General features: G+C 55.7%; 1 long non-coding RNA gene across 2 annotated transcripts; it reads left to right on the top strand.

Annotated features, from left to right (window-relative positions):
• Positions 1–5,635, top strand: LOC120380192. Of its 2 annotated transcripts, none has more exons than XR_005587644.1 (3): positions 1–360; positions 804–942; positions 5,132–5,635. It is a non-coding gene; the product is annotated as an uncharacterized LOC120380192 (long non-coding RNA). The 2 variants fall into 2 exon arrangements; XR_005587645.1 differs by lacking the exon at positions 5,132–5,635 and adding an exon at positions 3,236–3,648.
• The last annotated feature ends 4,836 nt before the right edge of the window (positions 5,636–10,471 follow it).

The following is a 10,471-nucleotide window of genomic DNA, read 5'->3' as shown; positions in this document are numbered from 1 at the left end:
AGACAGTTTGCAAGGGGGAAAGACAGAGTTAAAAGGGGTCAGCTCAGAACTGATGAGTGATGGTCATAGCTAGCTTAAATCCCCCCTCCCCACCCTAGAAGGAGGGCTCTGGGAAACCAATGTTGGAATTGAGAGGCCAAAGTCTAACTGATCTGCTGTAAGAGATTTAATCAATGAGATCCTCACAGGGGTGTCTCAGTTTAAAGTATTCTGCTTGGGAGGGGGGTCTGACAAGAGCTAGCCAGGGGAGTAGAGGGCAGTGCACTAGCCAGGCCATGCCACAAGGGGTATCCGGAGGAGTGGTTGTCTGTCACAGGTGGCAATGTTTCCCATTAGCCTGGCAGCCCATAGCCCCCCAGGGTAGGTAAATCAGACCTGTGTCCCTTTCATCCTCCCCAGATGTGAGCAAACACACTAGGTACCTGCTCAGTGACACCAAGTGCCTGTGCAGACCTGTTGGAAGGGTGGACTGTGGGTGAGAGCAGCCTGAGATTCAGTGGGGGGCTGGTCACATGGGGACCCAGTATGGGGCAGAGATTATAACAGAATGAATTTGCTCCCTTAAGAAATGGTGAGAGTTCTGGGGGTGAGAGGAGGGGGAGACAGACCACTGCCCATGTGGGGCAGAAGGAGTCCGGGGGCGGGTGAGACGGGGTGGAGACCACCCTTCCTCATGTGGGGTGGAAGAGATGTTGGGAATGTGATGGGGGGCAGAGAGGACCCTGGGGTGATGGGTGCAGCTACACCTCCCATGCTGGGTTTGCTTTATGACCCTTCTCACTCGTGTTTTCCATCCTCCCCAGCTCGAGGAGAGCAGCTGGCCCTGTTGTGGCAGCCAGTGCCTCGCTCACCCCCCTCCGCCCGCACTGAGGACCCCACGCGGTGACCATGTGGACATGCAGAACCTGCAGGCTGTGAACGAGAGTGGGACTCTTGTATGAGGTAGGCACCCCCTGTGAGCGATGCCTGGGATTCCTGTCAGTCGGGGGCACAGCATGCACGGCCAGCTGGGGGAGTGTGATCCCCAGCACAGCAGCACAAACCGAAGCAGACGCACGGTGCCACTGACCCAGGTGTTCCCAGCACCTGGATGGCTTCTCTTCGGGGAAGAGGGTTAAAGTGATTGCTGGTTATTCTCCCTTCCCCCACAACTGGAAAGGAATCAAATGCAACCCCCCCGCATGCCATCCTCCTGCTGTCTCTTGTCCTTAGTGTAGCAAGGAGTGGTGAGGGACTGAGCCGGAGCACAACCCAACCAGCACCCTCAGGGCATTGCCTAGGAAACCGGCAGGCAAAGCACGGGGTTAAAATGCCAGGAGATGCCAGCTGAAGTGCTGCTCTGAAGACGATGGACCTATATAAATAGTTGCTGCATTGGAGGGGGGTGGTGGATCAGGAAAAGAAGAGTACGGATGGGTCAAAAAGGAGAGAGCAGATGTCATTGGTGTGTCCGGGGGCTAGACCTACTTGTGAAGGGATCTGCTGTGGGATGTGCGAAGCCAGGAAGGCTGCAGTAATCCTGCATGTTGGGGCCTGTCTCTGCTCCGCACGCAGTGGCGAGGCTGGCCGCACCAGGACTGCCCCTAGCAGGGTATGTGGCTTGGCTGCATGAACAAGATGGCTTGCTGGCCATGGTGGGATGAGGCCTAGAGGGCTGCACCGCGAAGGGTGTGATGAGTGAGAGGCGGTTGTGCTGGTGCAGGGCTCTGTGTTCTGGTGGCTGCGCCCGGGGCGGGGTGGCCATCTGTTTCCTGGTGGAGCAGAGCACAGGGAGCAGCGGGGTCTGTGCTCAGCATGTGGTAGCATGGTGAAAGCCAGGGGCCCAGAGTTCAAATTCTGAACTTTTGCACACTCTGTTGGCTGGTTACCAAGGTTTCCTGCCTTCCTGCCCCCTGAATACCCGTGGCCTGCCAAGGGGCTGTGTGAAATCCCAGCCAGGCCATCTCTTCCCCGAGGGGAGGAGCAGGATGTGCTGGCTTCTCTATATGCACAGACTGCTTTCTGCTGGGCAGGAGGGTCCAGGGGTCCTGAGCACTCTGCCCCTCCCATGTTGCTAAATGGGGTGAGGCCCCCAGTGATGTGGAAGAGGGTCCTGGTAGGGAATGGTTATGAACCACTGTAGTGCCACCATCCACCAGCAGAGTTGCACCCTCAGATTACCAAACAGAGACGCGCACGTTAGACCTGTATCTGGGGGACTGAGATGGCGTCTGGGTGTGGGAGACAGTTGGTCACAACATCCTCCAGTAGGGTTATTACGAGAGGCCCCGCGAGCCCATCTTTCTAATGTTGCAGCCCACTCAGCCTTGTTGCTTGCGTTTTCCTTTGTTTCCCAAGGATCAATGCAATCGCTCCTATAATGTAGAACAAAGCCTGGGGAACTGTACGAGGAAGCCCAGTAACAACATATTATGTCTTGGAGCCTATGAGCTCCATACAGAGGCGCAGTGTGACATGATGGGATCAATAGGCCTTACGGAGCTTGATAAGGAACATGCATTAGTCGTGCTTCTCCAAGGGCTAGCGAAGGAAATAAAGGGGAGGAAAAATGACATCTATAAAACAGGCTTAAAGCCCCCAAATTAACCACCTGCCATGTGGCAAAACCAGCTCCAGCCAGCCCCAAGTATTCAAAAAATCGTGATTGCCTCAAAAATCATGAGATCTTCTTTAAAATATATGGTGGGGTTTTTTGTTTGCCTATGTGGCTGCTGTGCCTTCAGGGTGGACGTGAATCACATTTTCAGCTTTTTCTCTGCAAACATGTGGGCTAGAAACTTACTCTTTTTAATAAAAGCTGAGATTCTCATCTCTGGGGGCTTGGGTTTTAAGATGAGCAGTAAAAATGGCAAGACTTGTGATAAAATCGCGAGAGTTGGCAACACTGAACAAGACTCTGCCTTGTATGCAGGTGAGATGCCCAATTACTTCATCCCAAAAAGCAGAGAACACTTTAGATCTGCATCCTTGACAGCAAATTGCTTTTTCAGCAGTTATAACCTCTCATCACATTTTCCTGAGCTCTCTCTGCAGGAGAATCTGTGGCATTTTGGACAGAATTACTTTTTTTTTGCCCACCGCCTGTGCCAGTAAAAGGACTTATTTGTAGTCCCACAGTGTCTTTTAAAATGATTAACTGTGTGTGTGTGTGTGTGTGTGTCTGTCTTTTAGTGTAGTGTTAATATATTGGATGGTTCCTTTTTCTTTTTTTGCCTGCCGACTGTGACGTTGAAAGTGCAGGAAGGTCCTTCAGAAAGATTTTTGTTATGTGGCTGAGGGAGATGGATCCCAAAGAAGCAGAGTTTTGGGTGTCTGTGACTAAGGAACCGGGCCTAAGCACTATCACAAACCTCAACATCTTCCACTCCGAGGTCCAGGCAGGCCTGCTTCTTGGACCTGTGATGTAAATCCAGAGTGATGTGGACCGAGACCCCAAGACATCCTGCCAAACCAGTCCTCCAGTGGGGAGAGGACGCGAAAGAATGAACCACCTGCGACTGATATGCTTAAAGACGCTCAGGTGGGGTGGTGGTGAGGGTGGAGAAGAACCTGTGTAGAATAGAATAGTAACCGTCTAACTGTGCCATCAGCAACAGAATGGATGAGACCAAATTCAGGGTTTGACCGGGAGAATTCATAAACTCTTGTTTGTCCCCAAGTCTTGCTTGAGCCTGCTTCCTGTTCGATACTGTGTGGTCCCTGATGGTGCTGTGCCGCATTTGTCATGCTTTCCATAGGTCAGGAGCAAAAGCTGTCTCTCTTCAGTTGAAAATGACTTTTATTTTAAACAAAGGGAAATCCACAAGAAAGAACAAAAGTCAAGTCTCCATAAGAGAGAACACAGTGTGCTGCTCTCCTCTGGAACAGGCTGCGACAGCAGTGAGAAAGTGGTGGCTGTCCCTACACGCAGGGCAGAGAAATGTAAAGCACAATGCGTGTCGGGGGACGGACACTGCTGACTGCTGCAGATCTGGAACAAGAGGATGGGGAGGAATGTTACCTGGGAATATCCATTAGCTGACTGGGAGACTGCAGGGTAGTTCATGGGTGTTCATCTCAGATCCATGCTCAAGCCCCTGTACTGAGGACAGAGGTGAGGGAAAGAAAATATGAGGGGGTAGAGTTAAGTGGGGGGGAACAACCAGATTTTCCTCCCAGGGTTTTTAATTCTACCCAATGGCTTGGAATTGACTGGTACCTTCTGGTACCTTTAGGATGGGAACAAAATGCAGGTACTATGGGACAGGGAGGCTCTTCGCAAGCTACCCTAGTTACCAACCTCAGCATGCAGCATAATGGTTGGAGAGTGGAAAGCCTCGGCCCTGCAGGGGGCTGGGGTAACTCGCAGCAAAGCCTCTGCTTGCGGGTAGTCTCAGTCTTCTCCCCCTCCCCTCCCCGTAATCACACACACGTCTCTTCCCCTTAATTGCAGTTGCTTGATTTGTCTCTGGCTTTTTTTTATTATTATTTAGTTGACACATATTTGGTTCAAAGCGTTTAATTATCCTCTTGGGACGTGTTTCATTTATTCATTAACGCAGAAATTGGAGCTGTCGCTTTCACTTTATTTGACTATATTTTTCCCCTTTTAAAAAAACTTCAGCAAATAGATCTGTTTGACCAGCCCTTCCCCTCTCCCCCACACTCCCTCAGCCTCCCTGAGTCCTCCTCTGTCTGGCTGCCCTCGCACCCCTCGGGTGGGGTGGGGTGGCTTTTTTTTTTTTGGCAGGCAGAGGCCCTTGCAAATTGGAAGGTGAATCATGTCACTGATTCACGCCAAGCCCCCATGCCGCTGACTGGAGAGTCGCGAGCTGCATGGAAACTGGGAGCCAGGTGCCAAATGTCCTGGCATGAGGCTCTCAGCCTTGCAAGAGAGCCAGAGCTGCCCACTGGCTCTTGCGGACAAAACCAGCACGTAGGATGCTGCCTCTCCTTCATCCTGCAATGCCACATGCCAGCAGTAGCTAAGAGGCGGGGGGGATAAAGCCACATTCCTGGTCACCTTCTGTTTTTGAGTGACTCACTGGACAGCTGCGAGCAGCAGAGGGAAGCAAAGGGGAAGCAGGTGGGGGGACAGGGAAACTAAGAGAGCAGAACACTCACAGGGCTTGATCTTTCCCCCAATTCTAAGCTGCCACCCAACCTGCGACTCTGCCGCCTTCCCCTACCTCTGATCTGCACCTCATCGACTTCAGGGGAGCTGCTCCATGCGTGAGAGGAGGGCTAGTGGAGCAGGGCAGACAGAAGACCTTCTTCCCCTGCAGTAACCAGCCAGCACCCTGTCCCTTCCCAGCGTGCCTGACCCTCAAGAAAGGCTCGCACTGCAGAGCAAGGGATTAGGAGCAGAACTGGTCCAGAGATCCCTAGGCCCGTCTCCTGAGAGCGGCTCCCCTGGCGATCGATGGCTCTCTCTGCAGTGGTTGCTGATTAGCAAACGCTCTCCCCAGAGCTGCGTGCATTCCTGCTGACATCATCAATCCTACTGGCGCGCCGGCGGAGAAGAAAACAAAAAGAGCCAGCCTGTAGGGTGCACCAAACAGAGCCGGGCAAACGAATGGGATTGACGTGGGATCACGGCTTTGGGATCAGCTCTAGGAAACAGAGCCCATGAGTCTGGTTACCCCTCCCTCTCGTCTCACGAGTAGGCGCCTCAGGGAAAGAATTGTCTCCCAGGACTTTAGGTGACTATTACATTGTGGGGCGTAAAAGATTAGCAAAGGGGCAAACCTGAGCTCCTAAGTCCCTGCACACTGGTTCTATGGTTCCTGTGAACGGCAGGAGGTGGGGGAGGGAAGGTGCAATGGAGTGGTCTCTTTTGGGCTTTCCTGGCCCTAGGCCTTCATGCTACATGTACAGATACATACAGGCGTCTCTCTCGTCTTCCAAGCACTGGGTTTGATTCTCCATTACAGCAAGGCTCTGATACTGCTCTGGCAGCCTAAGGGGGCCTTGAAATGGGCAGAAATGCCCCACTAAGAGTAACCCCTGGGCGGCCAGCCCTGCTGTCAGCCCCTGCCCAAGCATAAGGGGTGGATTAGAGAAATGTAATGCGCTGAACTGTAGCTCTCCTCAGGGCACAGAGGGGGCCAGGCGAAGGGGGGTGGGTGGGTGCGTGTGTGTGTGTGTGTGATTTCAGCAGGAGCCAGGACAGCGCTTGCGCAGCCCCAGACAATAGGGCATGCAGGGAGGGCTTAAAGCCACCTCCACCTGCCTGCTCCATCCGCAGTCATAGGAACACAGTGACGGAGGCTCGTTGTCAGTGGGAAAGTGGCAGCCTCCCTTAGGTGCTTTCTCTCTCCGTAGCGTCCCTTGGTCACAGCACAAGCTCCCCCTTTAGCAGCTCGGCTCCATGTGTGGTGAAGGGATGGCACAGGTGGCCGGAAGGAGGGCTAGGTGCTGAGGGGGGCTCCCTGATTGCCAGCACCCCCTGTGCTGGTAGGTGCTTGGGAGTCCCTGATCTGTGGCTGAGTGGCGGGCAGGCTGCTGTGTGGGACACAGTTTTGGGGTGAGCCCTAATGTGGCTGCACAGGAGGGAAGTGGGGGATAAAGCTTGTTCCGCTCCCTGGTGGTTACATCTGCGCAGATGGCAGCTGGTGCTCCAGAAGGGGTGGGGGAGGAGTTGGGCACCTGACAGTCACCCCCACCAAGGAAATGGGCAGAGCTAGGGTTGCCAACTTTCTAATCGCACAAAACAGAACATCCCTGCCCTGCCCCGCCCCTTCCCTTCCCTGAGGCCCCACCCCCACTCACTCCATCCCCCCTCCCTCTGTCTCTCACTTTCCCCCACTCTCACTCACTTTCACCGGGCTGGGGTAGGAATGCAGGAGGGTGGTGAGGGCTCTGGCTGGGGGTGTAGGCTCTGAGGTGGGGCCAGGGATGAGGGGCTTGGGGTTCAGAAGAGGCCACTGGGCTGGGGAGGGGGTTGGGGTGTGCAGGGTATGGGCTCTGGCCTGGGGGGTGTGGGCTTCAGGTGGGGCCAGAAATGAGTGGTTCAGGGTACAGGAGAGGCTCCGGGCTGGAGCAGGGGGTTGTGGGGGGTGAGGACTCCAGCTGTGGGTGCAGGCTCTGGGGTGGAGCCAGGGATGAGGGGTTTGGGGTGCAAGAGGGTGCTGGGGCAGGGTGTTGGTGGGGTGGGCTCCGGGTGGGAGTTTGGATGCAGGAGGGGACTCTGAGCTGCAGCAGGGGGTTGGGGTGGTGGAGATGGTTCCCGAACAATGGGAGCTGCAGAGCCAGCCCTCCCTGGCTTCCCATGCATCTAGGGGCTGCATGGACCTGGCGGTTTCTTCCAGGAGCCATGCAGAGCTAGGGTAGGCAGGGAGCCTGCCTTAGCCCCAGGCCCCCACTGCGCCACCGACTGGACTTTTAATTTTCCGGTCGGCTGTGCCAACCGGAGCCACCAGGGTCCCTTTTCAGCGGGGCATTCTGGTCAAAAAACAGACGCCTGGCACCTCTAGGCAGAGCAAGGGCGCTCCCCCCATGCACCAACCAGCACACATCTCCTGGCATAAGTGGGGAGCAAGCTGCATCCTAATTAGGGAAGATGTAACTAACTGCACCCGGAGCAGGGTGGGCTCAGGGCTCTGCTGCTCCTCCTGCGTGGCCAGAGGCTGCAGCCAGGCTCTTGGGCCTGGATCCTCAGGGGTATTTTGGTGGCTGATTCCTATTGATGTCAGTGGGAGATAAGCACCTAACTGTGTTCAGGCTCAGGGCCTCCTCACTCAGACGCTAGGCCGAGAGAGTGTCAATCATGCACTCGCTGAGTTAATAATGAAGGGGAGCGGAGAGAGACAGAGGCTAAGAGATACAGGCCAGGGCGATGAGAGATCTGTTCAGTTAGGTCGGAAATGAGGAGGAGAGGTGAGGCAGGGAGCTCCTGCAGAGGAGGAGAAGGCTCTTATGCCATAAGCGGTGAGGTGTTTGCAGGGGGATAGAGGAGCAGCCAGAGCTAGGTAACGGAGCGGGAGGCAGGGGCCAGAATGAGCTCCTGGTCCCGTTTCCTCTCCTTGGTGTTTCTACTGTGGGGTCCCTGCAAGTTTCTCCAGAGAGAAAAGGCTTTGTAGCCATGTCTGGCATCATGCTACAACAGCCCCAGGTCCCTGAGCGAGGGTAGCCAGTCACACCAAATCTGGGGTGAAGGGCCAGACAGATAATGATAGTGTGTACGTACCAGACACCTTTCATTGGAGGGGCTGAAAACACATTACAAATGTGGTAGATTGTATCAGTCCTCTGGGGAAACTGAGGCCCCGCTAGATGCCTGCACATCACACCAAACTGAATGTTTAAGGGACTTGCCCAAGGTGTCACACTGAGCGAGCCTTGATTAAAACCCAGGTTTCCTGCCACCAAGCCAGACCACTCTGCTGCCCCTTGCCAAATCCACCAGAATGAGAGCCCCAGACTGGTTCTCTGTGTGACGCAGTGGGATTTGAATGAGCCCACGGAAAAAGCTGCTGCATTAGCCTGGTGCCTCATTGCATTTCCTGCATCCAGTTGAAATGAGAACCTCGTGTTGTGCCCTGAGAGACTTTGAGCTTTTAATGAACACCCTGGAACAATCCATGGGCTGGGGAAGAGTGTGTTGTCAGCCACGGTGTGGCCCTACAAGCATCCTGCTGCTGCAGAGCTGGGTGGAATGGGGCATGGGTGGGGGGGAGGGGTACACCTTTTTAGTGCTTGTGGTCTGGCTAGCCCCTGTTGCCAATAGCAGCATGTACACTGGGGATAGGAAGCCTCTCCGAATCCTCCTCCACTGGAGCCATGGGGCTCTGGTGGCAGCAGTAATGGAGCCCTCTTCCCAGCACCCCCTTAAGTGCTAGGTTGGATTCCTGCTAGGGTGCACAGGGCTGGGGCCGGGCCCTACCCCTTCTTCCATCCCTCATGCTAACAAGGCAGGTTTGGGCCTAAGACTCGGTATTTTAGGGCTAGGAACTTTATTAGCTGCATCAGCTCGGCTGGAGGCTGTGCAGAGCTGATTCAGGAATGTGCCCGGGCTGCTTCGGGGGCTGCCCACAGAGATGTGGTTCCAAAGCTGTGGTGTGAAATCAGGAAGGGTCTCCTAGGACTGAGGTGGAGACAACCACTGGCCACCCAGACACAAAGCACCAGCCCTTGCACCCAACTGGACCATAGGCGGCAGGTTATATACATTTGCGGTGCTCGGGCTCCAGGAATATTCAGGGCTGGGTGCCCCGCTCAAGCAATATTTGGAGCTGGGTCTCTCCCCCGGCCCTGCCTGGATCGGGCCCCGGCCCCTGCGGGGCCCCCCCGCCGCATCTCTGCCTGGAGCAGGTCTCAGCCCCTGCCTGCCACCTCTCCCCCTGTGTGTCCCCACCCCCGCCACGCCACGTCCCTGCCTGACAAAAAGCAGCACACACCTCTCCCCAGCCAGAGCCCTCATCCCCCTGCACCCTAATCCTTAGCCCCAGCCAGAGCCCTCATCCCCTCGCACCCTAATCCTCAGCCCCAGCCCTGAGTGCCCCCGCATCATGAACCCCTCATTCCCCTGCACCCTAATTCTCTGCCCCAGCCCTGAGCCCCCCCGCAGCATGAACCCCTCATCCTCAGCCCCACAGCCCTCACCCCACACCCCAACCCTCTGTCCTGAGCCCCCTCCTGCATCATGAACCCCTCATCCTCAGCCCCACAGCCCTCACCCCTGCACTCCCTCCTATCCCCCAACTCCCTCCCAGAGGGTGCACCCCTTCCCACACACCCCTTCCCACCTCCAACTCCCTCCCAAAGCCTGCACCCCTCCCTATGCCCCCACCCCCAGCCCAGAGACTGCACCCAAACTCCGTCCCAAAGCCTGCACCCCTCACCCCCTCCTGCACACCCACCCCCTGCCCCAGCCCGGAGCCTGCACCCAGCACCCAAACTCCATCCCAGAGCCTGCACCCTGCACCCCTCCTGCACCCTAATCCCCAGCCCAGGATCTGCACCCCAAACCTCTCCCCCCAGCCCCCTCCCAGAGCCTTAGGCAGGTGGGGGCGGAGTTTGGGGGGGCAGAGTTGGGGGGCGGGTTCTGGGCACCACCAAAATTTCTACAAACTTGCCACCCATGCACTGGACTACCCATGCGGCATCCTGCTCACATGTAAGGGGATGCGAGCAAGGCCAAGCGGGTGGACGTGTCTGACTCCTTGGCCCTTTTATCCTCATCCAGACCAAGCCTCCTACAAGGCTGATGATGCAGTAGGTTAGTGTGCTGGGCAATAACATGCCAGCTTGTTGGATGGAGTGAAGCCCCTGGTTAAAACACCATCACCACCTTGAAGAGAGGTTTGGGCGGATTTCCCTTCCTCTGCTGCAGTCAGCCTCTCTCTGCTGAAGGGCTAATACATGGAGCTCATCAAAATCCTGCTGAGCACAGATTTGTATTACTGTAGTGCTTAGCAGCTCGTCACGGACCAGGACCCCATTGCACTAGGCACTGTACAAACACAGACCCTGCCCCAAAGAGCTAACAGCC

The sequence above is a fragment of the Mauremys reevesii genome, linkage group 13, assembly GCF_016161935.1.
Source record: "Mauremys reevesii isolate NIE-2019 linkage group 13, ASM1616193v1, whole genome shotgun sequence".
Taxonomy (NCBI): domain Eukaryota; kingdom Metazoa; phylum Chordata; order Testudines; family Geoemydidae; genus Mauremys; species Mauremys reevesii.
Note: the sequence above shows the minus strand (reverse complement) of the source record. Positions and strands in the feature narration are given on the sequence as shown.